The sequence below is a fragment of the Equus caballus genome, chromosome 12, assembly GCF_041296265.1.
Source record: "Equus caballus isolate H_3958 breed thoroughbred chromosome 12, TB-T2T, whole genome shotgun sequence".
NCBI classification, from domain to species: Eukaryota; Metazoa; Chordata; class Mammalia; order Perissodactyla; family Equidae; genus Equus; species Equus caballus.
Genome location: NC_091695.1, coordinates 48,186,453 through 48,213,973, shown reverse-complemented (window position 1 = coordinate 48,213,973; position 27,521 = coordinate 48,186,453). Strand labels below are relative to the sequence as shown.

The 27,521-nt window shown below is 59.8% G+C and overlaps 1 protein-coding gene and 1 long non-coding RNA gene across 8 annotated transcripts in view; one reads left to right on the top strand and one right to left on the bottom strand.

Annotated features, from left to right (window-relative positions):
- KCNQ1 (potassium voltage-gated channel subfamily Q member 1) overlaps nucleotides 1-27,521 on the bottom strand; it is a 344,780-nt gene that overhangs the window by 113,165 nt on the left and 204,094 nt on the right.
- Nucleotides 10,091-17,308, top strand: LOC138916457 (uncharacterized). The gene is made up of 2 exons (XR_011423769.1): nucleotides 10,091-10,595; nucleotides 10,694-17,308. It is a non-coding gene; the product is annotated as an uncharacterized lncRNA (long non-coding RNA).

The following is a 27,521-nucleotide window of genomic DNA, read 5'->3' as shown; positions in this document are numbered from 1 at the left end:
TTGGGGAGGCCTCTGGTTCCGGTCCACAGAGGCTGGCCTCCCTCAGGACACTCCTCCAAGCCACATCCCCAGGAGCGCTCCTGACAGGCCTCCTCTCTCTGTCCCCCTGGACATGGTCAACCAGGCCAGCATCAACCCAGTGAAGGCATGACGCCGACGGAGCCAGCAGTCCTCGGAGCATCCTCTCCCCAAACCCCTGTGGTGCTCGCTGCTCTAGAGGGGCACAAAGAGCTGGGCTGGTGGTGGGCCCAGGAGGAGAAAGATCTCACTATAAAACTTAGGACTCTTTTCTCTGGTCAGAGATGATGTTTTCAGACTTTCTCGAATGAATGGTAGTATTTAATTAGAGCAAAGTTGTCTTCTAAGATGTCCTTTTTCCTTCACAATTAAGAAGTTGGCCACTTTGTGCCATTCCACTTCTTGGGGGCAAGGGGTTGATAATGGGTTTTGATGGGGCCTTGAAATCCAAATGGCCCTGAGCCACCGATAGGGTGGCAGTAGCTCCCTGTGGGCAGCTGGAACTGCTGGGTTTAAATACTTGTGTCACCATGTAACCTTGGGTGACCTTGAACTTGCCATCAACCTTCTGGGGCCTCAGCTGATACATCTGTGGGACGGGCTGGCAGCATCTCACACCATGGGCATGGCGTCAGCTCACCCAGCCTGCGGAGGGACCCTGCTGCACCCATGGCCTGTCCCTACATGCTGGGCATGAGTGGTGCTGGCCCGTCATCCCCCTCACCATCGCCCAGGAGGCTGGGCCAGCATCCTCCCACTTCCCAGGGAGATGAAGACCTCAGGGAGGTCCTGTCTGGAGTTCACACAGTGGGCAGCAGCAAGGCTCGGACCACCCTCTGCTGTCCCAGCTTCCGCCCCTACCAGGGGTCCCCACCCACCCCGCCTGGGCTGGTGAGCGACAGCCAGCACTGCACCCGCCCACCTGGCCGCGGGTACCCACACTGCACCTGCAACAACAGGGCGGCTCGGCCTGGCGTCCGATTACAGCCCACTCAGCGGCCTGCTCCGAATTCCTGTGGAAGGCCGGCGCGCAGAGGCCGGGGGCGGGGGGAGGACAATCCCCCCAGTGTCTCTGCGGCTGGCGCTCAGCACGTGGTCTGCTGAGAGGACGGCCTGGCCCGGCCAGGGGCCCCCAGGAAAGTCAGACCCACCCCCCACGCCCAAAGGCCACACAGGCCTTTTCCAAGCCAACCCCCACGTCCTCCCAGTGACCCAGGGACCCCACTGGGACGGGGCAGGCATAGGTTGGCCTTCTCTGGCCTCCAAGGACACAGCTTCAGGCCCAGCCAGAGCTGGGGAGCAGCCACAGCCCTAGGCTGTCCCATAGCTGGGCTGGGGTCTCTGCCCCCAGGGGAGGCAAGCAGAGGTAGGGAATGCCCTGGGCAGACACGCTGGGTGTAGATGGCCCTGCCACCTTTGTTTTCTCACTCTGGCCTTTGGCCTGAAATGGGGGACTTTTTGCCTCTCATTTCATGCTCAGGGCATGTCACCTCCTCAGGGTGCCCTCCCTTATCACCCCAGCCTTGTGCCAACAAGGCTGCCCATTCCCTCGGCTGAGGAGCCTGCTGTGAGGCGCCCCCCAGTCCCCAGCCTCCCCCTGGGAGGGGCTCATCCCACCCCCGACTTTTCCTTCCTTGAATCTCCTTCCCGCCCCACTGTCTGGAACTTTCCTTGCTCATCTTCTTCATTTCAAGTTACATTTCCATTCTGACCATAGGCCATGGGTCAACGTCAGGCCATTGGAGGGGGATGCGATTCTCCCCTGACGTCGAGAGGGCCAGCATCCGTTCTGTGCTGCATCCCACCCTCCCTGCAGCCCCCTGACTGGCTCCTGCATGTCACGACGGCAACGGCAGGCCCCACCCATGGAGGCCTGCAACGGGGCTCCAACAGTCCCCGTTCCACGACATCCTGGGGCTCCACGCCGCTCCGCGACAACCTCCGTCGCAGAGATACAGAGACTTCCCAGCGACCCCGAACCCTGCGGCGCGGCCCCCAGCTGCGTTTTACGGTCTGTCACGGCCGCGTCGGGACGAGGGCTCCTGGCATTCCACACAAAGGTTCTTCGGCACGAACGGAGTCAAATGGATTCACATTGGGATCATAAATATAATTAGGAGATTTTTATTTTCAAGTAGCACTTCTGAAATCTATAAAATTAAGCTAATATACTGATTTTTAAAACACAAGAATTTTATTGCTCTGTGAGTCAGGGTTTGCCAGCCCACGAGGCTCGGGAGTTAACTCCTTCCAGGTCTCAGGCAGCCAGAGGCCCCTGGGGCTGCCCTGGTGGGCCTGGGCCTGCAGCCCTGCCGCATGGTGGACACGCCCAGGAGAGTGGGGACCGGGTCGGGGTGGCCAGCACAGGTGACCAGCCACTCCCTTCACCCCTCACCTTGACTCACACCCGGCGCCCCTCCCGGTGACCCGAGAAGCCAGATTCTTCCTTTGTTCCTTTGCTGCTCCCTCTGGACTCACCCTTCCCCGCCCCACCTCTCCCAGGGGTCCTGCCTAACCTGAAAGCCCTGGCTCAAATGCCTTCCTGCCAGGATCCTTTCCGGACCCCACTGATGGGACTTGGTACCCCCAGCTCCTCCTCCTGGGTGTTGGGGGCCCCAGGGTGTGGAGATGTGGCAGGGGGCACTCAGAAGCCCTGGGAAGGGCAGGCAGGACAGTGCTTCCTCCCCAGCCTCAGCCAGCACTGCAGAGGTGGCCTGAGGCTGACCCGGGCTCAACCCTAGCTCCCCACACACGCTGTGGGGTCTCTGAGCCTCAGGCGTCTTATGTTGAAAGAGTTCCTGTCCCATGGCCCTACCCCACCGGGTGCCTGCACACAGCACACAGTGCTGGCCCCAGGAGCCCACCCGGGCAGCCACACGCAGGTGGCAGATGCGTGAGCAGTGGGAGGCTGCCCTTTGCTCCGGGCCACGCCTGGTTCAGTCGGCAGCCCCTGTGCCCCTGGGTTTGTACTGGCGGGAGATCACAGAGGGACACCTGGAAGGGGCTGGGGTGGGGTTTGCAGGCTGTGTAGCTGGAGTGCTGGCGACAGCTTGAGCAAGCCCACCATGGTGAGAACCTTGCACTGACCCCTCCCCTGCAGGGTCCAAGCCAGGGACTTCCTCCCTAGGCAACTAGCACCCAGTGGTCCCCCGTCCCCCTGGAGCCTACCCTGCTCCTGCTCTCCAAGCACGGTGCTGCCCTCTGATCCCCGCAGCTTCCCAGGGCCTCATACTCACAGGCCCCAGGGCCTCCACGGGCCCCCGAGGATCCTCAGGCTCTAACACTCACCAGGATCTGGGCTCTCCAGGCCCCAGGTGCTCAGGGACTTTGAAACTCAAGGGCCCAGATACTGTCTGGGTTCCCAACCTTCGTGGGCCTTGATATTCCCAGGCCCCCGGTACCCCTCAGACTCAGTCATCCTCAACCCCAGGTAGTCCCAAGCCCTAGAGTGGAGTCTAGGCTGGTCCCATTCCTGGCGCTCCCCAGGATGGTGGCTGGGGAAGCTTTCCTGCAGATGCAGGGGACTAGGGAACCCTGAAGGCAGGCGGGAGGGCTGGGCCCCGCCAGTGAGCTACTCTTTGGCATCTCAGGCACCCACAGGACCACCCGCCTCCCTGTCCCAGCCTGAGGCAGCTCCTGGGGGCTTCCTGCACCGTTGCCTCTGTCCTTCCTCCAGACATGAAGAAATAGGGTGGGCTCGTCCCGTCTACCCATCCTGCCTCAGAGTGTGACTGCCTTTGGGGATGGGGCCTTTAAAGAGGTGATTAAGGTAAAATGAGGTCATTGGGGTGGGCCCTAATCCAGTGTGACTGGGTGTCCTTATAAGAAGAGGAGATGAGGACACAGACACGCACAGAGGGACGACCCTGTGAGGACACAGGGAGGAGATGGTGTCTACACGCCAAGGAGAGAGGCCTCAGGGGGAACCAGCCCTGCCCACACCTTGACCTCGGACATCCAGCCTCCAGGACCGGGAGCTGCCTGGCCTGTGGCATTTGTCCCAGCAGCTCTAGCTGACTCATACGTCCTCTAGCTCAGAGGTTCCCGACATGCATACACACACCAAATGAAAGATCTCGAGGGAGGGGACGGCGGGCTGGGCCTTGGAAAGCAGGAGGAGTGATGACCCCAGCGGAGATGTGGTGTTGGGTCCCCCTGGCCCAAGAGGTTGGCAGTCCAGGGCGGGGTAAGGAATGAATGAGGTGGGAGGGGGCTCTGCCACCCTCACTCGGCCATGCCACTCCGCACTGCCACCCCAGAGGCCTCTGTGGGGACTCCGCTTCTTGGTGGCCCCAGCCCAGGGTCGGGAAAGCCATAGGTCTGTCCACAGCCCAGCGATCCCTCCTCCTGGAGCTCGACCCACCACTCTGCTCAGACAGGACAGTGTGGGCAGGCCCGAGCAGGCAGCGTACTCCCTATTTCACAGTGGGGGAAACTGAGGCTGGAAGAGGCAGGTAGCTTATCCAGAAGACACAGTTCACGGCAGAGAAGTACGGTTCTGGACAAATGTTCTGTTCTCGCCCTGTCTATACAGTAGCTTCCAGAATCACCAGCTCCTTGTGCTTGGTCGAAAATGCCTGGGATTCGGCTGGACTCCTCAGGAAGCCCCCCACTCTAAGGCCTGCTCCTTCTCTCGAGGTCTTTGCCATGGGGGTCGCACTGCCGTCGCCCCAACCCAGTGAGTGGCCTGAGCAAGCAGCCTGATGTCAGCCTCCATAGCCCCGCTCCCTCACCACATCCACTCCCCAGCCCGTCTCCAACCCTCTCCCTCCAGCACACCCCAGCCACCAGACCCATCTCCCTTCACCTCAACCAAGCGCACAGCCTGCGAAGGAGCATTGGACCGCAGAGGACGGGGGGATCCTAAAGCTCACTTGTCTGACCCATTGCTCCCCAGCCCTCTGAGCTCCCTGCTGCCTGGAGCAAAGTGCAGAGCCCAGACGGGTCGCCAGGCCCTTCTCAGCCGCCCCCACCCTTGCCCCTACAGCACAATGTACCACGGGCTCCTGCCTGGCTGACACCCTTACAGATTCTGAACCCATCAGCTCTCTTGCCTCCCGGCATGTGATTTCTCATTCAGTCATTGGTTTGCTTGTTCATTCATTCTTTGGACGTCTATCAAGCACCCTCTCATGCACACATCCCCAGCCGCCAGGGCCAGAGCAGTGCCCTCCCCTGCCAGGGGAGAGACAGGCATGAGACAAGCACCCCCTGATGCATACGATCAGAGGCCAAAACCTCGGTTAGGCAAGGCTAGGCTGGGCAAAGAACCACGAGGGGTCCTGATTTAGAACAATGCCTGATCCAAGGAGGACTGGAGGGGCAAGTGGCAGCTGAGGCCTGAAGACTAAACAGGATTTAGCCAGGGAGCAAGACAGTGTGTGCATGTACATGCGTGTGTGCTGGGAGCGTCACATAGGGCAGGGCAGAGGGAGCAGGATGTGCAAAGGCCCTGAGGTAGGAAAGAGAGTGGTAAGGCTGCAGCCTGGGGCTTGGGGTGGGTAGGGAGAGAGGCACGAGATGGCGCAGGGCTGCCTCTGCCCAGCCGTGTCCCTTCTCCAGTGGTCCCTCCCTTCAAGGTCTCCCTAGCTCTCCTTTCCAGATACGGTGCTGACAAGCTTGGGGGTACTGTTCTACCCTTTGGGATCTCAACAGCCTGCCCACATCAGGATGAGTCCTCTGAACTAGGGATGGCATCCACTGGCGCATAGGGAGAGGGCTTGTGGGGAACGCCTAGACCAGCCTGCTGGGTGGGGAAGAGGCTGAGCAAGGAGATAGGGGGCTGTGCGAGAGCGGGGAGGGGGCCAGGCGAGGCCCCTGTGCTGAGACAGCTGAGAGCCCCAGCTGGGGCCGACCCCACAATTCAGGATGTCCCCATGGAGGAGGCCAGGAAGCCACAGGGGCCCAGTAGCCCTCTCCCTCCCGTATACACAGGATTGAGGAAAAGCAGTCCCAGAGCAGCCTGAGGAGCAGAGGTCCGGGTGGGGCAGGAGTGGGGCTCGGAGGGAGGGAGTGATCCCCAGCCCCCAGGTGATGCTTCCCATCTTCCTGAGGAGGGACTGAGGCCCAGGAGGTAAGGGCCGGCTCAGGTGTGCCTATCTCTGCGACCCCACCCCCCCCCACGTGCCTGCAGCTCAGCAGTTGGCTTGTTGCCTGTGGGTGGTCACAGGCTCCCAGTGGGAACGCCAGCAGCCACCCAGCCGCAGGGGGACTGGAGCCACCCTGCCTTGGGCATGATGGGGGGCTGGGGCCTGCAGGGCAGGGGTCCCCTCCCTAGGCCCCGGTGGGTGGGACACAGGCCCCCGGGCTCCGGCTGTGAGGCGAAGCCCTCGGTGGCGGCCACAATAAATATGTTTGTTCAAGGGAAGCCAGGCTGGGAGCTGTGCGCGCTGGCCTGGCGAGGAAGAAAAGGCCGCTTGTGCCTTGCACACTGGGGTGATTGTTCGTGCTCACGCAACTGCTGCCCCATGGCCGGAAAGGTCAGACGCCCCTCGGGCCCCGTCGGAAGCAACCAGTGCCGCAGGCCCTTCGCTCACTCCCAGCTGTAGCGCTTGCCTGTCCACATCACCTCAGGGCCTTGGCACAGGGAGAGAAGGTCCAGGCAAGGTCTGCAGGCGGCCCCAGCAAAGGCGAGAGGGAAGAGAAGCCAGGAGCCGCCTGCCCGGCGGGGGCTGGCATTGCAAGTCGGGCACAGCAGGCTCCTTGATCCCAGTGCCCACGAGAGAGGAAGCGCGGCGGGGGCAGGGCCTTCACCCTATGGCAGGTTGTTCACGGTCGAATCGCATGGTGCTGACCATGGTGTCAGGCTATCGGGATGCTAGCGTGAGGCTCCTGGGAGACAGGAAGTGCGTGAAGGCCAGCCGGCCACCCCCTTGAAGCAAGACCACGTCATCACCCCCACCCCAGTGGCAGGGAGCTGTTGGGGGGCAGCTTGCTCACACTGCAGCCTGGCTTCTAGAAGGGGCCTGGCACTCGGAAGGCACTTGCCAAACCCCCGTGGAGTGAACACCATACGGATGGAGGCCTCGTCTCAGGCGCTCCTGACCCCCCCTCAGGCCAGCACCCTGAGGGGCAGGTCTGGAGCCCCAGCCTGGACTTCCATTCCTCTGACGGGCAAGGAGGGGGCACAGGAGCCAGGAAGGGCCGGCCTCAGCGGGGTGCCCCCAAGTCTCTGCAATCTGGCCTCCTCTTGGCCCTGGCACTGTGTCCTTTCTTCTCTTCTGAGGGAGGGATGGGGCTGTGCTGGGCATGGTGCCCTGGCCACCACCTGGGAGAGAATGGGCCTGCCCACCTCCTCACACACACACCCAGGGCAACCAGGATGGCGAGGAAGGGGATGCCTGTCGGAAGGTGCTGGTGGCTGAGCTCCCGGCGCCAGCGCCCAGAGGCCCAGCCGAATTGCCGTCCTGGTAGTAACATCCATGAGAGGCTGCTGCCGTGGCCCAATGACCTACTTTGGCTGAGTGAGTCCTCCCACAACTGTCTTTCAACCAGAAGACCTGGTGCTGAGGAGGCAGACAAAGGGGGCCCAAGGGAAGAGCTCTAGCAGCTTCCAAAGGGATAGTGCCACAGGGGGCGTCCTGGACGGCTGACTGTCAGGGTGGCCGGACAGGAGAAGGTCGGGCGCCTAGGCTGGGGACTCAGCCTGCACTAACTTGCTTCGGGCACACTCCTTGCCCTGAGCTGGCCTCCGTCCACCCCCGGGCACTGCCTGAGGGGGTTCTAGTGCCCTGAGTCCCAGGACCGCAGGGTCCCCTGGAAGATGGGCTGTGCGGGGCCGCAGTGAGGTCTTACTTGGGGACACAAGGCAAAACCGGAAGAGCTTGCCTGGAGCTGAGAAGGGGTCGCCGGATGAGGGAGGGACCCACCCGGGAGGGACCCACCCCACCCGCCCACTGAGTGTGTGGAGCCACGTGTCCTGCCGGGGGAGCCTCACTGGACAACCTCACTCCCCAGGCCAGTGGTGAGGTGGGCGCAGTGATGGACGGCCTGTGGCCTTGGCTCCCAGTCCTGGGACTCTGCCACTGACACACGGCTGGAATGTGCCAGACTCACCAGGGCCTGCATTCCCCAGGGGCCTGGCATTCCGGCCGTGGGATGAGGGAACTCTCGTATTGTTCTCTCCCTGCAACAATGGGAACACGGGGTGACACCCTGAAGAACCGACTCAGGCCTTGGGGACTTCAGCAGCCCTCAAGTTGGGGAGCTGTGGGCTGCCGCTCGGTGAGGTCCCCCTCAGGGAGTCCAGGGGCTATGGGGTAGCTCTCCCCTAGCAGCCCCGGGACCCTCAGGTCCTGCATTAGCTGTTGGGCCGAGGCAGGTGCTCGCTCGCAACGCAAGGCAGCAAGGCCTCTTCCCTTTCCTGCTAGTGAAGCTGAGCTCCAGAGACATACGGCGCTGGCCCAGGGCTCTGGTCCCTGCAGCCTATCCCACCGAGACAGCCTCTGGTTCATCCAGCCGAGAGCCTAGCTCAGCTCCTGTGCACAGCCTCCCAGGCCTAGCCCCAAACAGCCCTGGAGTCTGGCCCTGGCCCCCTCTCCCTCTCCACCTCTGACCATTTCAGCCACCCTGGCTGCATCCCCAGCAGCCCCCACCCTAATCTGCCTCCCCTGGGGACCCAGGCAGGAGCCGGGAGACTCTGTGGCCACACAAGCCTGAGGCCAGCACTTACTGCCTGGGGACAAAGTCAACCTCCGTGCTGGGGCCTCCCAGGCCCCGTGTGGTCTGCCCCCACCACTCCCAGCCCCGCCCACTACCCTGCTCACTGCGCTCCTTATAAGGGAAAGAGAGAGGCAGGGGAGACAGTCAGAGAGAGGAGGAACCGAGAGAAGGAAAAGTTGGAGTACTGCAAGGAAGGGGCTGCGAGCCAAGGATGCGGGCGCCTTCAGATGCCGGGAAAGGCAAGAAAAGGATTCTTGCCTGGAGTGTCCAGAAGGAACCAGCCCTGCCCACACCTGGATTTTAGCTCAAAGAGCCCCACATTGGACTTCTGACCTCCAGAACTACTAGATCGCACATTTATGTTGTTTAAAGCCACTAAGGTTGTAGGAATTTGTTACAGTAGCTATAGGATATTCAAACAGTCCCCCTTTCAAACAGCCCTGGAGTCCACCACTTTCCTCCTCGCACGCCTGGGCTGGTGCACTAGTCTCAGACTTAGTCCCCCAGGCCTGTCTAGCCCCTCTATGGTCCATCCTTGGCTCTGCAGCTGGAGCAACCCTGTTACCATCTGGGTCGGGTCATGCCCCACTCAGGGTGAAAGTCAGTGACTCCCAGGTCCTGACCACATCAGCTTCCTCCCATGGGCCCTTGTCCAGAGCATTCTCCACCCTAATACCATGAAACTCACCTTCCCCAGGGTTTGGTCTAATCACTCTCTCCGTAAGACGTCCCTTGACCCAATTCAGGACAGGCCCCTTCCCAGCACCAGTCCTGCCTGGCTTGTGTTTGCCTCCGAAGCACTTATCAGTAATGACGAGTTAAGCACCTTTCCTTATGTCTCCTGTGACTATCCGTGCTACCCCCTTTGGAATGTTGCCTCCTCCAGTATGCATCAATTTTATGTCGATTTATATCAACTTTGTATCCATTTGTGTGGCTGTAGATCAATTTTGTGTTGATTTTGTGTCAATTTGCCGCGAATTTTTATCTACATTGTTGCTGCTACATCCCACACACCTGTAGCAGGTGTTCTTGTTTGCTGAATAAACACACACTTGTCTCTAAGGACTTTTCTATTTGATCTAATTTAATCTGCCAGCAGCTCCAGGGGGTGAGGACTTCGTGCTCCCATTTCACAGGTATGGCTACTGAGGCATGGAGATTTTGTCATCCCCAGTGAGGCTCCACCCTGGGGAGCTCAGGGAACAAGGAGAACAAGGGGTGGACTCAGTACCTTTCTTTCATCAATTCCAGGCCGGGACAGTGCTTGCCCCGCAGCGCCAGGCCCTCTCCCCAGAGAGAGCCAGGCTCCGGGGTTCCTGGCCCGAGAGCCCTTTGTGCCCATCCGGGCCGGCGGGTGGCAGGCGGGGCAGTGGATAAATGGGCTATTGTTCTGGGGAGCACAGTTGCCAGCCCGGCGCGCACAACAGCCCCTGTGTCTGCAGCGGCTCCCAGAACCAATCAACACCTTATCGCCAGCATTAATCACCCCGCTATCGGCCCCAAATCAGGCAAACACTTCTGGGGAGTTCAAACCCCTGACTTCACAGAAGTTTCTGTGTAATAATAGATTAAGTTTCTGGCGGTTCAACAGCATCCAGAGAGGCCGGCCCTCTGGGGTGGCGAGGGGCTGCCAAGGTAAGGTGGACGTTCTGCCCCGGCAGGGGACTCCTGAGACGTTCCTCCTAGCCCGGGCTCTCGGGGACCAGAAGGGCTCTGCCTGGACCTGGGCCCCCTGGGCTTGTTCTTCCCAACGCCCGGATCTGCCGATGGGTGATTTTGGACTCTCCAGAAGGAAGCGGGCTGGACCCTGGTGAGCCCTGGCCTCAGAGGCTTCTATCTGGGGTAGAGGAGACGACATGGCCTGCAGGGCTCAGGAGGGGCTGTGAGGAGCCACATTCAGAGTCCAGCAGAGGGTAAGAGTGGAGGGGACAGGAGAGGGGAGACCTGCATGGGGGGAGGGCGGGGCCATCATAGGACCTGGAGGGGAACATGTGCAGAGGCCCTGGGGCAGGAATGAGCCGGAGGAGGAGGCTGAGGGACAGGAGAAGGCTGGAGGCGCAGTGAACAGGAGCGGCGAGGCGAGCAGAAACCGGCGGCCGCGTGAACCTGGAGCTGGGTGAGAGGTTTGGATTCTGTGCCGCGAGCAATGGGAATGGAGCGCTGTGACTACAGCAGTATCCTGGGGAACCCGGGGTGCCCTCTGCCTGCGCTGTGGAGCCCTGCAGTACCCACAGAGGAAGGAGCACCGCCCGGGTCTCCGCCTCCTCGTGGTGTGAGTGAGGCATGTGCCAGGCTCGTTTCCCATTGATGTTGTCTTTGAGCCCTGGACGCCGTCCATCCACCCTTCCAGACCACACAGCTCTTCTCTGCCAGCTTGCTCCCCCGGGAGGCCGGGCTCTGCAGGTTACGTCCCAGGATCCTTGCCTGGGGCTTCCGGTTTGGGCCCGGGGCTCCCCACTGTGGAGTCGCCTATGACCCGCCCCCACACCTTGGGGCCCAGCCCCTCTCCTAAAGGTGAACTGCTCACATGACCTTCCCTCTCCAGGGCCTGAGTACTTCCCTCTTCCCTCCATCCTGAGTCCGGGGGGGATCCTCTGCAAGGACACTAGCCCCAGATTCCTGTGGGAGGCCTGGTGATTCCCATCCCCTGCCACACATGGATCATCCCAAGGTGCCATCTGCTTTCTATACAATTCTGCTCCACACACGAAGCTGCCTGTTACTGTCTCCATTTTACAGACGAGGGAATGAAGCTCAGAGAGGCTGGGTTGCCCCAGGGCTTGGCGAGACTGCATTTGGATCCACGAGTCTGCCCCCAGGGCCCTGCGCATCCCCCAAGATGCCTTCTCGCCCCTAACATCTGCCGACGCTGAGCTTTTGAGGCCTCTGCTGTTCCAGAATCCCACTGTCCTGGGGGCCTGTCCTTCCTGGAGTCTGGCATGTATAGTCTCACTCCGACTCGGGCAGACGGATTCCTGAAGCTCAGAAGCGGAAGCAAACCCGACAGAGCAGAAGGCAGGCACAGGCTCTTTTGCTGGGATGTTTTAAAGACAACGCAGGGTTTTTCAGGACCCCCTTGGGGATGGGGAGCTGGGAGTGCAGAACCTGAGCCCCTAGCCAAGTGACTCAAATGTCCTCTGCCCCTGCTGACCTCCACGCCCAGGGCCATCCCTTCACCTGGGAGGCAGAGCTGGGGCAGCCCAGTGCATGGGGGTAAACGCCTTCCATCTCTCTGTAAGGAGCATGGATGTCTGTTGTGAACTGCTGGGGAGGGGCCTCGTGCTCTTCCTGAGCCTCTGGAAAGGCAGATCTGGCCCTGGTGCTGGGGGTGGGGGCACCCCTCTACCCAACCTGGGGACAGCTGCCCGCCGAGCTGCAGGAGAGGCACATTCCAGGGGAAGGCGGCCACGGCCATGCTTGAACATCCCCACTTCTCCCGTACCAGAGTCAGCGCCTATTCAGGCCAACACAGAAATAACGTGATTTGGGGAAGAAATATCAAATAATGTTCCTCCCTGCTGGGAATGGGCCTTGCCCATCTCTCTGGCCTCAGTCCACCAACTAGTCCCCACCCAGAGCCCCTCTGGGCTCCTGGCCGCTGCCCTGTCACATGGGCCATGGTGGGGCGGGGGTGGAGAGTGCTAGGACCTGGAGCAGGTCACTTCACTGCCCTGGGCCTCAGTTTACCCAGCTCTGAGAGCAGCGATCATCTGCTGGGTTGTGTCTGGGTTCTTTGAAAACCTATTGTCAGCCTGAGGCTAGCCTCCAGGGAGACCCGTTCCTTGCTCAAACACACCACTGCCCTTGATTTAAGGGCACCTGGCAGAGCCCACAGAATCTACCCAGAGACCCCAGGTAGACTCTCAAGTCAGAAGTCTGGGTGGGCGAGCCTCCACATGCACCCCCGCCTGAGCCAGCCACGTCCGCACACACATCACGTGAGCAAGTGCAGCCCGGTCTCAGCCACTGCCTGGGACCCACCCTCGGCCTTGGCCGCCCCAGCCAGCTGGAAGCAATCTTCCTGGAGCGGGCAGGTGGTCCTCCTTAGCTGGCTCCCTCTAGGCCGTCCCCAGCCCTACGCCCACGCAGAGGTGGCTCTGCACGCTCGGCCGCCTGGGGCCCCTTCCCTGCCGAATGAACCAAGCGCTCTGGAATTCGTGAAGAAACCAGGGGTCTCTCGCCTGCTGTTTTTCTTGGCGCGTCCTTATCACGCATTAACGGGGAAGCCCGAAGGTCAGGGTTTCAGTGAGTTCAGCAGAATCTGAGAAGCTGGGAGTCAGCCTCCTGCCTCTCCTTGACCTGCAGGGCCCCAGGGAGCTCTCAGGGCCCAGCGTGATTAACCGGGAGGCTGACCTGCCCTTCGGGCAGCAAGGAGACAGTGTTTGCACAAGCTGATGGGTTTCAGAAACCCAGCAGGCCCCCCGCCTTCCCTGGGCCCCCTCAGCTGGCATGTGAATCGGGCTGTGGAGTCTGGAGCCCGGGGGGCTCTGGGCACTGAAGGCTGGGAGGGCCACTCAGCCTCATGTGGGGCACGCATCCAGGAACGGGCTGAAGGCAAGATGACTGGGGTTCTGGGGGCACGGCCTTTGAACTTGGCACGTCTTCAACCATAGGTAAAGGTTGGGCCTCCATGTCAGCGACTCAGAGGGAAGATCAGGGACCCCAGACACAAATGGCAGGGCGTCTCCACTCTGAAAGCCCCTCTTGAGATGTAGGAGATGGGCCGAGCTGCCTCTCCCAGTCGGAGAGCAAGGCAGTGGGTGTGCTGAGGGGCTCCCCCGCGGCTGGTCCCCCACGGCGGACGGCTGTCCAGTTCAGCACGGGTCTGAGAAGGTGAGACCAACTCGGAGCTTCTCTGAGGCTCGCCCCTGTCTCTGCCGTGGATGGCCTTCACCCCCAAACACTTCACTCCTGTGTCCCGCTCACTAATTCATGCCCGCCCTACCCTGACGCCCCGAGGGGCTGAAACAGGGCAGCGAACAAGTTTAACCCTCGTTCAAAACGTGGAAGTTTAGGAGATATGTCTCATGGTTTTCAGCAAATTGTACGCCAGACTGTTGGGCTCGCTGGCTGTCCGTAAACAGACCAGGTGCCCTGGTGACACAGCGGATTTCCATGGACGGCTCCTGATGCACCACCCTCTTCTGAGCACCGGCTGTGCCAGGCATGGCCCTCGGCACCTGGCATAGGTTACTGGATCAGTTGTCTACTCCCTGTGACAGAGACCACCGTGTGTCCGCCTTCTAGCTGGGAACACTGAGGCTTGGGCCTTTAAATTTGTTCAGGATTGCACAGACAGCAAGCAGCAGAGCAGGATGAAGCCAGCTCTGTGCTAAGGCCAAAAGCTTGATCCTGGAGACCCTGCTACATGTGGGGGCAGGTGACCCCTACCCTGGTTCTGACTCCCGGCTCTACAGCCCCTCTGTCTTCCCTGGCAAGGCCCCACGTGCTCATCTGTGAGCCCAGAATAATCACAACATCGTCCCCGGGGTGGGGGTGGTGATGAGAGAGGGGGAACGTGGGCAGAGGGCCAAGCATGAGGCTGGCACTCAACTAGAGCCACACTCAGGGCACCCCAGGCTCCTCCGGCCCTTCTCCTTGAGGGACTACAAAGGAGGTGCCCGACTGAGGTCGGGAGGGGCTGTTGATGGGGGCCCTGCCTGGGTGACAAGGCTCCAGCCCTGCAGGGGTCCTGACCTTTCTCCTCCTTGCTGCTCTTCATCCTCCACCTTCCCCACTCCGAGGGCAGCATCAGCTTCCCAGGGAGACGCTGCAGCCCAGTTCCCAGCCCTCGATGCACGCTTGGCAGCTCACGGGTGGGAGGGTTGGGGACCCTGGCTGCCCACCCCACTCCATTTTGCAGAAACCCAATCCAGGCGGGAGGATGGCTGTCGTTTCCGAGGATTTAGGGCCGTCACCTGGCGGAGTGGGAGAGCTCTGCGCCCTGACAGAATAAGTGGCTACATGCCGAAAGGTGACACCGTAAAGCGATACTGAGCCGGCGGGAGGACTGTATATTATCTGGGCCTGCATGTGTGCGTGTTTTTCTTTCTGTCTTCCCTTCCTGGACTCCTTGTCCGTGGCTCCCTGATGATTTTATTGGAGCGTCCCAGTCCAGATGTGGTTTTCTATCAGGAGAATGGGGCCCCTGGGCAGGACCCAAGGCCGTGTGTGGAGGTGGGGGGCAGGGGTGCATGGTAGACACAGGGAGCTGGCTTTACATTTCTGCTCCACCTGGTAAAAAGTGAATTCCTTCACACCTGTGGCAGACCATGAAGGTGCCAGCCCCTCTCATACCCGTCGCATGCACCTCTGCCCTGTGACTTCACTTCGCCCCCGCCCCCAAGGGAAGAAGCCCTCTCTTCACCCTCTTGAATCTGGGTTTGGCCGGGTGACTCATTCTGGCCACTGGGTCATGAGCATAAATGGAAGCTGGCAGGACTTGTGCACTGGGCTGCCCTCTCTTGCCATGAGAACCCTGTGGTCACCACTGTGTGAACCAGCCCTAGCTAGCCAACTGGAGGAAAGGCCCCAGCCACCAGCCAACGGCCTGACCCGTGAGTGAGGCCATCCTAGACCACCAGTCCCTGCTCACACCAGTCAACATGCTCAGCCAACCCACAGGAGTGTGAACAATGAGAAACGCTTGCTTTTTTATTTTTTGAGGAAGATTAGCCCTGAGCTAACATCTGCTGCCAATCCTCCTCTTTTTGCTGAGGAAGATTGGCCCTGAGCTAACATCCGTGCCCATCTTCCTCTACTTTATGTGTGGGACACCTGCCACAGCATGGCTCGACAAGTGGTGCGCAGGTCTGCACCCGGCATCTGAATCGGTGAACCCTGGGTCGCCGAAGTAGAACGTGCGAACTTAAACACTGCGTCACCAGGCCACCCCAACACTTGTTATTTTGAGCTGCTAGGTCTGGGGACAGCTTGTTTCACAGCAAAGCTAACTGACACATTGCCTCTTTGAGCCTTAACATTGTCTTTAACTACACATGACTGCTTCCAGGCACAACTGCCACATCAGGGACAGACCCGTGAACTGGACCAGGCCTGGGCTGTCTTCATGGGGCCTCCAGATGGGCCAGGCATGTCCAAAGTGCTCCTGATCTCACCTATGCCCACCCCCCAAAGTCAGAAAGGAGGGTGTCATCGTATTTCACTTAACAGATGAGGACACCGAGGCTCAGAGAGGGAGGGATTTGCTGGGGGTCTCGAGGGCCAAAGCTGGGATCCAGCCTGGTCTGGGTGGGCCAACGCACTTCTAGTGTCCCTGCTAAGTGGCAAGCATGCCCAGTGTCCCTTGAGAGGCTCCTGAGACTCCTGACCCCTCACTTGTCCCAACAGTAAATGGAGACAGCACCGTCAGCGCCATCACCCTGGGGCGAGGGGAGTCCAGTCAGCAGGAGTCTCATGGATGGATGCCAACCTCAGTCAGCAGCCACCTCCACCCCTGGCAGGACAGAAGGTGGGGTGTTCCTGGAGCCTGGGTCTGCCTGTGGTCACTCTCTTGCTCACAGCCCTCCACGGTCCCCATGCCCCGCAGGACCCAGATTCAGCCTCTCAGCCCATTCTATCCCTCTCTCAGGGCCCTGTGCCCACCCCAGGTTCCAGGACTCCTACAGCCCACATTCACAGCCTCCAGGATGGCCAGCCTCCCTCAGTCCTGACCAAATGTCACCTCCACAGAGAGGCCGACCCCCAGGCTGAGCAGTCATGCCCAGCCCCCCAGCCGCCTGCCGTCCTTTCTTACACTCACCCAGCCTGCTTTTCTTCACCTGTCAACCTGGCGTGATGGCACGTCACCTGTGAGTTCTGAGGGGCAGGGCGTGTCGGCTCTGTGGCTTCCCCGGCCCCCAGCGCCCTGACTCGCCCATGCTGGGACGTCAGGACCCGGCCCTACTCCAAGGGGGATGTGGCTCTTCCACACCCCACGCTGGGCAGGACCCCGGAGGATAACTGTGTGTTCCCTGTACACGTGGCCCTTCATGCAAGACACCTGGCCGCAAGACCCCGTGGAGGCTGAAATGGCCACCAAAAGTGGGACAGGAAGCTCTCAGAACACGTCTCCCCGAAGTGATGTGGATGGAGCTGGCCCTCTTGGGCTTATGGTGAGGGTGTCCCCAGAGACCCTGGGCCTATGCAGGGTATAGGGCAGAGCAGCAAGCTCTCATGGGCCACCCCAAGACAAGCCCGCCGTGGGGCCTCCCTGAGCAGGAGGAGAAGACAAAGTTCTGGGAAGGGGCTGGGGGGCAGATGGAGGGAGGGAGGGAAGGAGGGAAGGAGGGAGGGAGGGATGGGTAACTCTGGGCAAGTTCGGAGCCTCCTCAGAGCCTCGGCCAGCGTCTGGACAGTGCTGCTGCAGGCTGGGCTGGGGCGGTCACCCCAGCAGCTGTCGGGGAAACAACCAGCCCTGTAGAATGACCACCTCGCATTGTTGCCACATCTCAAGTTGCAGACTGGAGGAGTCCTCATAAAGGCCCCATGGGGACAAGGACGGGTGACCCCCAAGGCCTGCCCCTGCCTACTCCTGGCTAACTCTGCGGGGTGCCTCCCACTCCTTCATGCAGGAGAAAAGCTTTGAGAAGACTCTTGACCACCGGAATGTAAATCCCTAGAAATATTTCGTGATACAATCTGCTAATTCCACTCACACCACGGAAGGACACTGGGCACACCCTGGGCCGGCGGGGCTGAGATAGAGATTTGCCGGTGCTCCGAGGCGGGGCAGCGGCGCTGGGACGGGAATCTGGGGCCCTCAAAGCGCCCAGCGGGAGTCGGCTTATTAGCGGCCTGGAACAAAAGCCACAAAGGCTCGGGGTCCCCCTGTGCGCAGACCCCTGCTGGGAGCCTTTCAGCCCCCAAAGCGTTGCCTTTTAACTCGGCCTCGGCGGCAGGACAAACAGGGGAAGAAATTAGTCGTGGATGCTGCTGGATGTTTTGTAACTTGTCGCATTGTCTCCCTGGAGTTGGTCTGGCCCCGCAGCTTGTCCCCTTGACATTCAGAACCTGGAGTAGGCCCCCGCCAGCCCCCTCCTCTCCTTTTAACTCTTTACAAGCTTCAAAAGACAGAACTCCTTTCTTGCATCTGGGCCTGGCCTCTGTAGGGGCCAGGGACCGTCTGCAGCTCTGAGCCAGAGAGCCGTGCCTGCCATGTCGCTGGAAAGCTGGGTAGGGCGGGTGGCAGAGAGCCGCCTCATCTCCCACGGTATCACGCCCCAGGGGCCCTGGGGTCTAGGCTGGTCTCTAACTCCCAGCAAGGCCTGGTCCCCAAACTAACCCCACTTAATGAGGAAAACGAGGGGCAACTACCCCAAGTGCTCCAAGAGCATGACTTCCTACAGGCTGCGAGAGAAATATGAAGCTCTCCCCAGAAGCCATGGGGCCCTGTGTTCTGGAAGCCAGGTCTGCCAAGGGAGAACGTGGCTACAGCTGCTTACGCTTTAGCTCCCATTTTTGGTGGCCAAGGAGAAGCCCCTCTTGGGTCCCCGGCGCCCAGGGAGAGGTCCCCGGTGTAGGACACTCAGATAAAGGCCCCGGCAGGGGCTCGGAGCTCTGGGCAGGCAGGGGTTAACACCACACTGCTGGTGCTGGCCAGCCCTGGGTCCCACTCCCCTCGCAGAGAGCAGCCAGGTGACCTTCAAGGGGGCTGCCTCTGCTTTGGGAGGCTCTCCCAAGGCCAGGGGCCTCCTCTTGGCCTTCAGCTGTCCCAGCACAAGGCCAGCGTGGGCTTGGCCTGAAGAAGGCCTGACCTCAGCCTGGCCCCGGAAGGCAGCCGAGCCAGGGAGTGTATGCCTGCGTGTGCAAATCTGCTGGACAGTCGCGGAGAGCTGCCGACACACCCGAGCCTTCAAGATACACTGATACTTTCTGAAGATAATAAATGACAGGGACAGTTGGTTTGTCCTGAGTCTCTAAACATCATGTGTCCTGTCACTTTGGGAAAGTCCCATGCCGTCTAGCATACCGGAGGGCCTCCCTGCAGGCCTCCGGCGAGGCGGGGCTGGAACCCCACTGCTTTCGGCCAGAGCCCCCGCGTGTCAGCCGCCCCAAGTGTGGAGGGAAAGGGACAGTTTGGGGAGCTTGTGAGGTTCCACATGTCTGTGCCCATGAGGAAGTGGCTCCACCTCCACGGGGCACGTGGTGGGCTCAGGCACCGGTGTATGCGGCACAAGATGCGCACGACCTGGTCATACCTCTGTAACAGGAGCTTTTGATCGGTGTTCATTTCTGTCTTTCCATAACTGAAGATTATGGAAAATTAGGATGCCCCTGGAGGTCACGGCCTAACTGGGGCTGTTTCTTTCTCTGAAAACACACGGCGTACAGCCTGAACCTCTGCCCCTGGCCATTCTGGCTGTGGTTGGTACCAACAGGCCTCGGGCACTGGGGCCACCAGACAAGGCTTGCCCGTTAGCAGGCAGCAGATCAGCCAAGGGGTGGCAAAACCATGAGGTTATCGGGCAGGGGCAGTTCTCCCAACTTCTTATATTGGTCTGTGTTCTCTAAGCTCTAGAGATCTGTGTACTTGGTGTGACAATGGCATTAACCACCATTACCTCTTGCAATGGCTGAATACACATATTCATAATCTCACATTCATGATTGAGACGCGTGGGTGTGCTTTGCACCCCTGCTTGAGAAACACAGAAGTCAAGACCCGGGAGGTCAGCTCTGTACCCAAGAGCACACAGCTTGGAGGTGGTCCAGCGGGGGCTTCAGAGCTCGGCAGCCACAGGCTCCTGCTGCCAGCATGTACTCGAGGTGATGCCAGGGCAGATGACGCCTACATGGGGACTAGGGCTTGGTCAACACCAGGGTGGACATCAACACCTTAATGTGGTCCTAATTGTAACTGCCCTTCCCATGATAGATGCAAGCAGCACTGGCCAGGCCCCATGCCTATGCAAAGCCACACAGGGGGGTCCCGGACAGCCCATGGTGTGTGCGTGCTCCAAAGAGCGTGGCTTGGATGTCCTAGCTTTCCTCGGCAACTAACAGTCAACCTCTCAGCCATTGGAAGGCAGCTCTGGGAGCTGATCAATCCCTGCCCTTCTTTCTGCTCCTCCACGTCCTGGGAGCTGCGCCTCACCAAGTCTGGCAGGGGTGGGGGGCGCAGTTCAGGAATGGGGGAGGATTCCATGAGTAAAGGAGAATGACGTGGAACCTGAGATGAGGAGAGGAGGCTAGGCTGGCACTCTGGCACCTGGTGCCCAGTGCAAGGACAGGCATGTGAGGGTGTCAGCAGGCAAAGGCAGGGCAGAGGAAGGCGGTGGTCCAGAGGGGCTCCAGGGCTGAAGCGCTGTTCTGAGCTCCACCCTGAGGGCTAGGGTGGTCCTCAAGGGTTTCAGGCCAGGCTAGGCATGTTGGCCTGTCAACCCAGAGCTCACCATGAGGAGGATCACCTCCACAGACCAGGAGCTGCTAGAATGGGGGGGTACCAGGCGACGCCCTTTCAACAAAACAAAACAACAGATGCTTCTACAGCACGCCCTTCTCAGCCTTCTGGAGCCAAGTTCAGTCCTTTCTCCACGACCCCAGAAGTACCCTGCTGCTGAGTTACTACCCTGGGGTGCTCAGACCTCAAGGTCCTGGGGCAAGCAGTGTGGGGAGGGGTCCTCCGGCCCTGAGGCCGCAGACAGCCTGTGCTTCCTGCTCCCTCCCCCCAGGAGCAGTTTCCCTGTCTCTCCTCCCCACTGCCCAATGTCTGAGTCCCTCTGCTTCTGCACTTCTGAGAGCTTATGTTTATAACAAAACAAGAAGCCAGTCAGTACCAGCTAGTCAGTGAGGCCCAAGAAACTTTCCTGAACATGGGGACAGGGGCAGGAGGCAGGGGCTGCGACTTCCTGAAAGCCCCCCCACCACCAGTGTTCTTCCTAGCCTGGGGCCTCATGGGGCCTCATGGGGCTATGTGGCCTCATGGGGCCCAGTGGGGCCCAGTGGGGCCTATGGGGGCTGGTCGGGGGAGGCCTAGGTATTGGCTCTGGATGAAGGACAAGGAGGAGGGCAGGAAGCCAGGAAGGAGGGAGGGAGGGAAGAACTCTCCCACGGCTACCTCAAAGTCTCCTTTCTGCTGGCTTTCTAATATTGAGCTTTTTGGAGAAATTGAGTATACTGCAAATGGAGGGGCAGGCTGCAATTAAATGTGCCTTGTGGGCCCAGCTGTTAAAGCTGTCATGTTGGGGTGATCCATGAGCTGAATTCCAACTCCCCCTCTTCCTCCTAAACAGCATGAAATATTGCTGAGGGGACCCATCTGAACCCCAGAGTCCAAGTGACACTATGCTGGGAATAGCCCTCCCCCCCATCTCACCCCTGCAGGGGTTGGTGTGGTTGTTTGCCCTACTGGGAGCAGAAAGGAAGAGAGAGGCCTCTGTCCAGGCACCTCCTCCCTCTCCCAACCCCAGTCCGTCCTCGTAGACCCCAGGGCAGCTTCCACCTCACCAGCTAAGAGGACTCTGCACATGGTGGGTAGGGGCCCTGGCTGATCATTAACTCTTCAGGCCCAGGTGCTGGAGTCTGCAAAGCTGCAGGGTACAGGAAGGCCCCATGGAAGGAAGGTCGAGGGGCTGGGCACGTCGATCATAAAGCAACCCAGGATGACTGTGTATTTATTACGTGCTGGGCACCATGCTAGTATTTCATATTCAGGAATCTCATTTAAGCTCATACATAGCCCTGCAAGGAAAATCTTATGCTCCCTGAGTTGACCCTCGGAAAGTTAAACAAGCCCCGAGGACACGCGCCCTGCAGGACGTGAAGTGAACTCCGGGCCCTCCACGGTCAGCTGCCTGTGTGAGGAGATAGGGACTAGAAACCAGCCGCGGATTCACACCACCACCTTGATGGTCAAGGACAGAGCCCTTCTTGAAAGCCAGCCTAAGTCCAGACAAGGGGCCATAAAGAAGAGACCTGCGTGTGCTGCTTCCTGATCCCCAAACCAAGACGGTTTTCTCCCACGTAGAGGAGGGACCCCAAACTCCTCCCCTCATCCTTCCAGGCTCTCTTCCCACTGGCATGGGGACCAGCATTGCTGGTGATGGCAGCCTGGGCTCCTGTCAGACCCCCAGGCTGTCCCATGTCGGACAAGCAGCACGAGAGAGGATGAAACCTGTGGGGCTGTTTGTTACTCAGCAGGACTTTGGCCATCCTCACTAACCCAGGGTCCACTGACCATCTACCCCTGACACCAAGATCTGTGAACTCATTCAGTCACTGTCCCTTGAGTTCCTACTGCGCGCCTTGCCTTAGGCCAGGTATGGTCCCTGTCAGTTGCTCACTATTCCTGACCCAGTTCTCTCGGGCGCCTGGCTGCCCTTGGCTCCCTCCAAATGCAGAAACAGAAACATCACTTCGGCGCCAGAACACCAGTGCCCTGCCCCGTCTGATGTAGGCCATTGGTCCCTCCGCCCTGGAGCGCCACGCTGCCTGAGCCTTTCACAGCTTCCTTTCTTAGCAGGAGTCCCACATGTCAGGCCAGCCAGGGCCTGGCCATCGCTGGGAAGGCTTCAAGATAAGATGTTCTGGGAAGCAGGGAGTGGAAATCCACCAGGCTCCACAGAACTGAGGCCGTTTGTGCTGACGCTACTTGGCAGGCCAGCCCCTGGGCGCCGGGCGGGCAGCCACGTGACCTGGAAGCCTGGGGCCACCCTGGAGGCCAAAGAAAAGGCTGTCGATGGAGAAGGGACATCCAGCGATTCCTAGATAGCCACCACGTGCCTGGCACTGCAGAGGCCATGTATCTGACCACTGGGCTGCCTTTTTCCACTGTGGCTTGCCGGCCAGCCACATAGCTCCACCACCCGAAATTGTCCCCCCAGGGGGGACCCCAGATGAGCCCTGGGTATGTGGAGGAAGCTGAGGGGGCCCTCAGCTTCACATTTACTTCCTGGCTTCTTTCCCTAGCAAGAGAACTGCTTGAGCCTGGCCCCGAGAGGGTGCACACTTCTTTGGGGTTATTTACGACCACCCCAAATGTGAAAAATTGTAAGTGATACAAATAGCAATTAACGTGGGCCTAGCAACTAAGACAAACGAGGTGGGTGAAAAACAGGGGGCCTGACCTCCACAGGAGGGGTCAGCGCTTTGATGACGAGCTTGTCCCGTCACTCCCAGTGCACAGGAGGTCAAAGGCAGGGCGCAGCCCCGAGGTGGCTTAAACCCTCTGAAATTTGCTTTTAAAGGAGGGAATTAATCCCAAAGCTGCAGGCCTGAGGTTGTCAGGAAAGCCCTGTGTTATCTCAGGTAGTCAAGTCCGAAGTTTGTCCCTGGGGGAGTGGCAGACTTCTCCCCACTGTCTGTCACAGTGGGCCAGCCAGAGGGGTTCAGTGGAGACTCAGGGGGACGTTTCTATGGTTTACATCAGTGAGGTTTCCAACCCGGCCGCCCCCTGCCCACTCCATCACTAGAGTTTGGGCCCATGTGGTGGCTCCTCCACCCCAGGAGGCTGGGTGGCATCCAGGTGGACAAGGGGCTCCGGGGGAACAGGGGGCTGCACCAGCCTGTCAGCCCTTACAGGCAGGGCCAGCTTGAATGTGGCCAGAGGGACAGAGTGTGATATGAGTGTGCCCCAGGAGGGCTCCCCATACCACCTGAGCCAGCACCCACTCTCTCCTGAGAGAGGTCTTCCTAGATCTGAGGGCCCGGGGCTTCATGTGCTCTGAAGGCTGGCAGGGGCCAGGGAGGGATGGGAGTCTCCTCCATGAGACCCCAGGAGGGTGGGATGGAGGAGGCAGGCTTGCGCCTGGGTCTTTCTCAGGGTGCGGTGGCCCCCATCCCACCCTACAGCTGGAACCCGAGGCCCTGGCCGCCATCCTCGCCCTGGGCCCTCACACACAGCAGGCACCCTGTCCTGGAGCTCCTGCCTGGCTCCTGCCTCACCCGCCCTCCTTTCTATTGCAGAAACCCTGCCTGTGCCTGGCTGCAGCATCTTCTGCCTGGGCAGCTGCAGGCGGGGCCTCCCTGGTGTCCCCTCCATCCCGCTCTGGTAACCTGCAAAGCCCACCCTTCCCCCTCTTTCTGGCTCCCCCAGGATAAGGCTTTAAGGAGTGGGCAGGCTCCCTGGAGCTCTCCAGAGAGCAGAGACCACCCCAAGATAGGCACAGGACCAAACCCCACTGACCGCTTTCCAGCTGTGGGGCTCGGGGAGGAGGGGGTGAAGGTCTCTGTGCTGGGGCCCCTGGTCTGTAAGTCGGGCTGGCGCCGTGGGGTGCCCTTGCTGAGAGCTTCCTGGGACATGTGTGAGTGCTGGGCCCAGCGGGCCAGCCATCATCACCTGCCAAGTGCCACCCAGCGTCATTACTGCTGGCACACCCACCCTGCTATTTCCCACCCGCTTCAACAATGGCGGCCCTCAGGGTGCACGCCTCAGGGCTCTGTGTGAGCAGTGCCCGCCCTGCCCAGTCTCCTTCAAGGCCCAGCCCTGGGCTCCCCCTTCAGAGTGTCCAGCCAAGATGCAGACAAGCTGGAGAACGCGTGTTGTGAAGGAATCAGAAATTGGGTCCCAGAATCTGGACCCTTTGGGAGAGGCACAACTGTCTGTATCACTTCCATGCTTGAGGAAGGAATGCCACCATTTGAAGGATGTGCTCACCCCACACTAGGAGGCCTTCGAGGCCTTCTCCCACCTGACTCTGCCCAGCCTTAAGATCCTCGTGTCATCTAGAACCCGGACATGCTGGCCCCTTCAACCTCCACACCTTTGCCCGTGCTCTGCCTGCTGCCTGGTGTGCTGTCTCCTCTGTGGAGAATCCATCTCTGTGAAGCCTTGGCCGACCCTCTACCCCACACCGGTCTGCCTAACACTGGCTGCCACCGTAAGTTCCTCTGTCTACCCGAAGCGTGCACGGTGTCAGAGCTCTGTGCCCAGGCCGGGGACACGGGGATGAGCAGGAGAAGCAGAGAGCAGGCTTTTGTCCCCACTGATGACAGAATGGCTGTCCAGCTGCCCTGACTCTACCCAAAGCCCACTCAGATCTCCCCGAGGAGCCACGTGGGGAAGCCCACAGGCAGACGGTCCGAGTGCACGGGCTGCCCCGCAGGGCTGGGGAGGGCAGGCCTTAGGGTGACTTTGGGGTACAGGCTGTGTAAGGGGAGTGGGCTGCAAGGGAGAAGAGGCCTACCCCACCAGTCAGGCGCAGAATATGCTAGAATTCTCCCTGCCTGACTTATCCTTGGGGCGGGGGTGGAAGAGCAGGACTTTTCCAGCCCTGGGCCTGGTGGGACCAGGGCCCTGCCCCACCCGTAACGGGCCCCAAAGTCAGGAAAGAGGCCTCAGCCCCCAGCTCAGGCCTGGAGATGCTCCGACACCACGCTGTTCTCTCTGCAGACACTCCCGTGGGGCCAGGGGCCACAGGCCTGGCGCCCCCCACCCACCCTGTGCAGACGCATCGGAGCCCTGAGCGAGCAGGGACAGCGCGGGACCCAGAGAACAAAGACGCGGTGGGGAGCAGCACGCTGGGCCGTCGCATCTGCAGGGCCGGGCTCGGAGTGGGTGTTTGCCCATCTGGAAGCAATATTGGAGTAATGTAAGACGGCCAGAGTACGGGATATTCTCTGAATACGTGAACTCTACAGCGAGGAATATGGATTTAATGGATAATCTTACCAGCAGCCAAAAGAACCCAGATTCCTCCCCAGGCCTTCACCCTGCACTTGGCTTCCACTGCAGCCCAGCCCAGCCAGAGGCCAGCAGCGCCTGTGGCCGTGGCCTCCAGAAACGGGGCTGACCCAGAATCTGAGCTCACTTTTTCTCTCATGGGTGGGAGTGGGGGAAACGGAGACCTGCTCCAGGAGCAACAACAGCCTGTCCTTGAGAGCCCCACTGACAGCGAGGAGAATGAAGCTGGAGAAAGTAAAGCACAGGGCGGGGGGGGTGGGGGGGGGGTGGGGGGGAAGGTGATTAATCAAAATCTACAATGGCTACGACTTGCTCTGGAATCTGGGGGAGAAGAAACCATTTCTGTAGCTCTTCCCAACTTAATATAGCTGGAATAATAAAATAAAACAATAAAAACCACAGCGGAAAAGATGACTGGAGCGTTTTTATGGCGAGCAGGAGAGGAAGAGCCCAGAAGGCCCGACGGAGCGCGGCGAACAATGTGATTCAGGGAATGTTTCCAGAAGGCGGGAGGAGGAGCGGAATGCAGGTCCGGCTGGCCCCGGGCGCCGGGAGGAGTAGGGGCTCCCCACACTCAATCCATGGAAGCTGCATCTCAGGCAGGGTCCTGGCTGCTCTCTGGGAACTCATTTCAGAGGCTAATTAATCCCTCCCTAACGTAAAACCCCCAAATACCAAATGCTTCACGAAGTGGTTAATATCATGGGGAGTCTTTTGCCTGCCACCTCCTGGGTGCGCCTGTGTTGAGGGGGGGTGCCCACACAGTGGGGCCTCTGGTGCCTCATCCCTACCAGGACCCCCGACCCCATTTACAACCGGGGGTCTTCCAGGGAGCTGACCGTGCTCTGATGACAGCCTAGCAGGGAGGCAGAGTCAGGAGTCCCTCCATTTCTCCCCTATCCTCCTCCCCGGGTCTAGCCGAAGACTCTCCAGGAGACAATGTGCTCACTCCACGCCAGGAGGCTGCAAGAAAGTCATGTGCAGAAAAGGCACAGGTCAGAGCCCAGGGCTCTGGTTTTCCGGCGGGTCATACACAAGGTGCCCAATAAGTGCAGAGTGCAAGGATGAATGAGGGGAGTGAGCAGTATTCATGGCTTAAGTGAGACACACACGCAAAGGCCCTCCCCAGTTTCCCAAAGACTCATACGCCATCACTTCCTTGGGCTTGGTCCCTTCCCTGGCTTTCTGGGGGGGGCAGGGAATATAGGGAGCATGTCCCCCTTTTACAGATGGGGAGAGAGACCCAGTGATGGTGGGGCATAACAGCTGGTAGTGATCCAATTTGGTCCAAACAGCAAGGTTCAGCCCTACCCAAGGGGACAAACACAGGAGAGCAGCCCCAGCCACCTGCCACCTGCCACCAGCTCCAGGCAAGCTCGCCATGAGCCAACTCTGCCTCCCCTCAAAGGTACCCACCTCAGACGCAGTGCCAGGACCCTCCCCTCTAGGGCTGCAGACCAGATTTGAGACCCTTGAGTTGAAAGGAAATTTGAAAAATCAAATTCCTTTTGTAAGCTGCCAAAGTCCTGTTTCCCTGCTGATGAGGCCCCAGATGCCTCTCCTGGTATTTGAGGACTATTTATCAATGGTGGGACCCAAGGTGAAACTACCGGCTTGGGAAACAGTTCAGTTATTCCTACAGACCTTCCTGGGGTTTCCATGTCCTGTGCCCAGTCTTGAGGTGCAGAGTGGGTGAGACGCTGGCACTCACATTTGGCAGAGGATGACCAAGGTATGTGAAGAGGTCTAGAAGGGGCCTGAGAGCACTGGGATGTGATGGTAGCTCAGGGAGCCTGCCGCGACATGAGGAAGCTCCCGGAATGGGGAGGAGAGCATGTGCTCCAGGCAAGGGTGCAGGATGTGCAACGACTTGGGCCAGGGCACCAGTGTGTGCACTGCAACAAGATGAGGCTGTGAAGCAGAATCACTGGAACCCAGAGAGAGGGGCCTTGGGGGCTGGAGCAGGAGGGAGGACCCGGGGAGGATGGGTCTGGAGGCTGGGCAGGACCAGTGGGTGGGAAGGTCACTGTTGCACAAAACTCCACAGGAGCAACAAACAAGTGCAAAAGTTATACTCTGAAAACTATAACACGTTCTTGAAAGAAATGAAAGGAGATCTAAATAAATGGAAAGATATTCCATGTTCATGGACCAGACAACTTAACATTGCTGAGGAGCCAATACTCCGTAAGTCGATCTACAGATTCAATGCAACCCC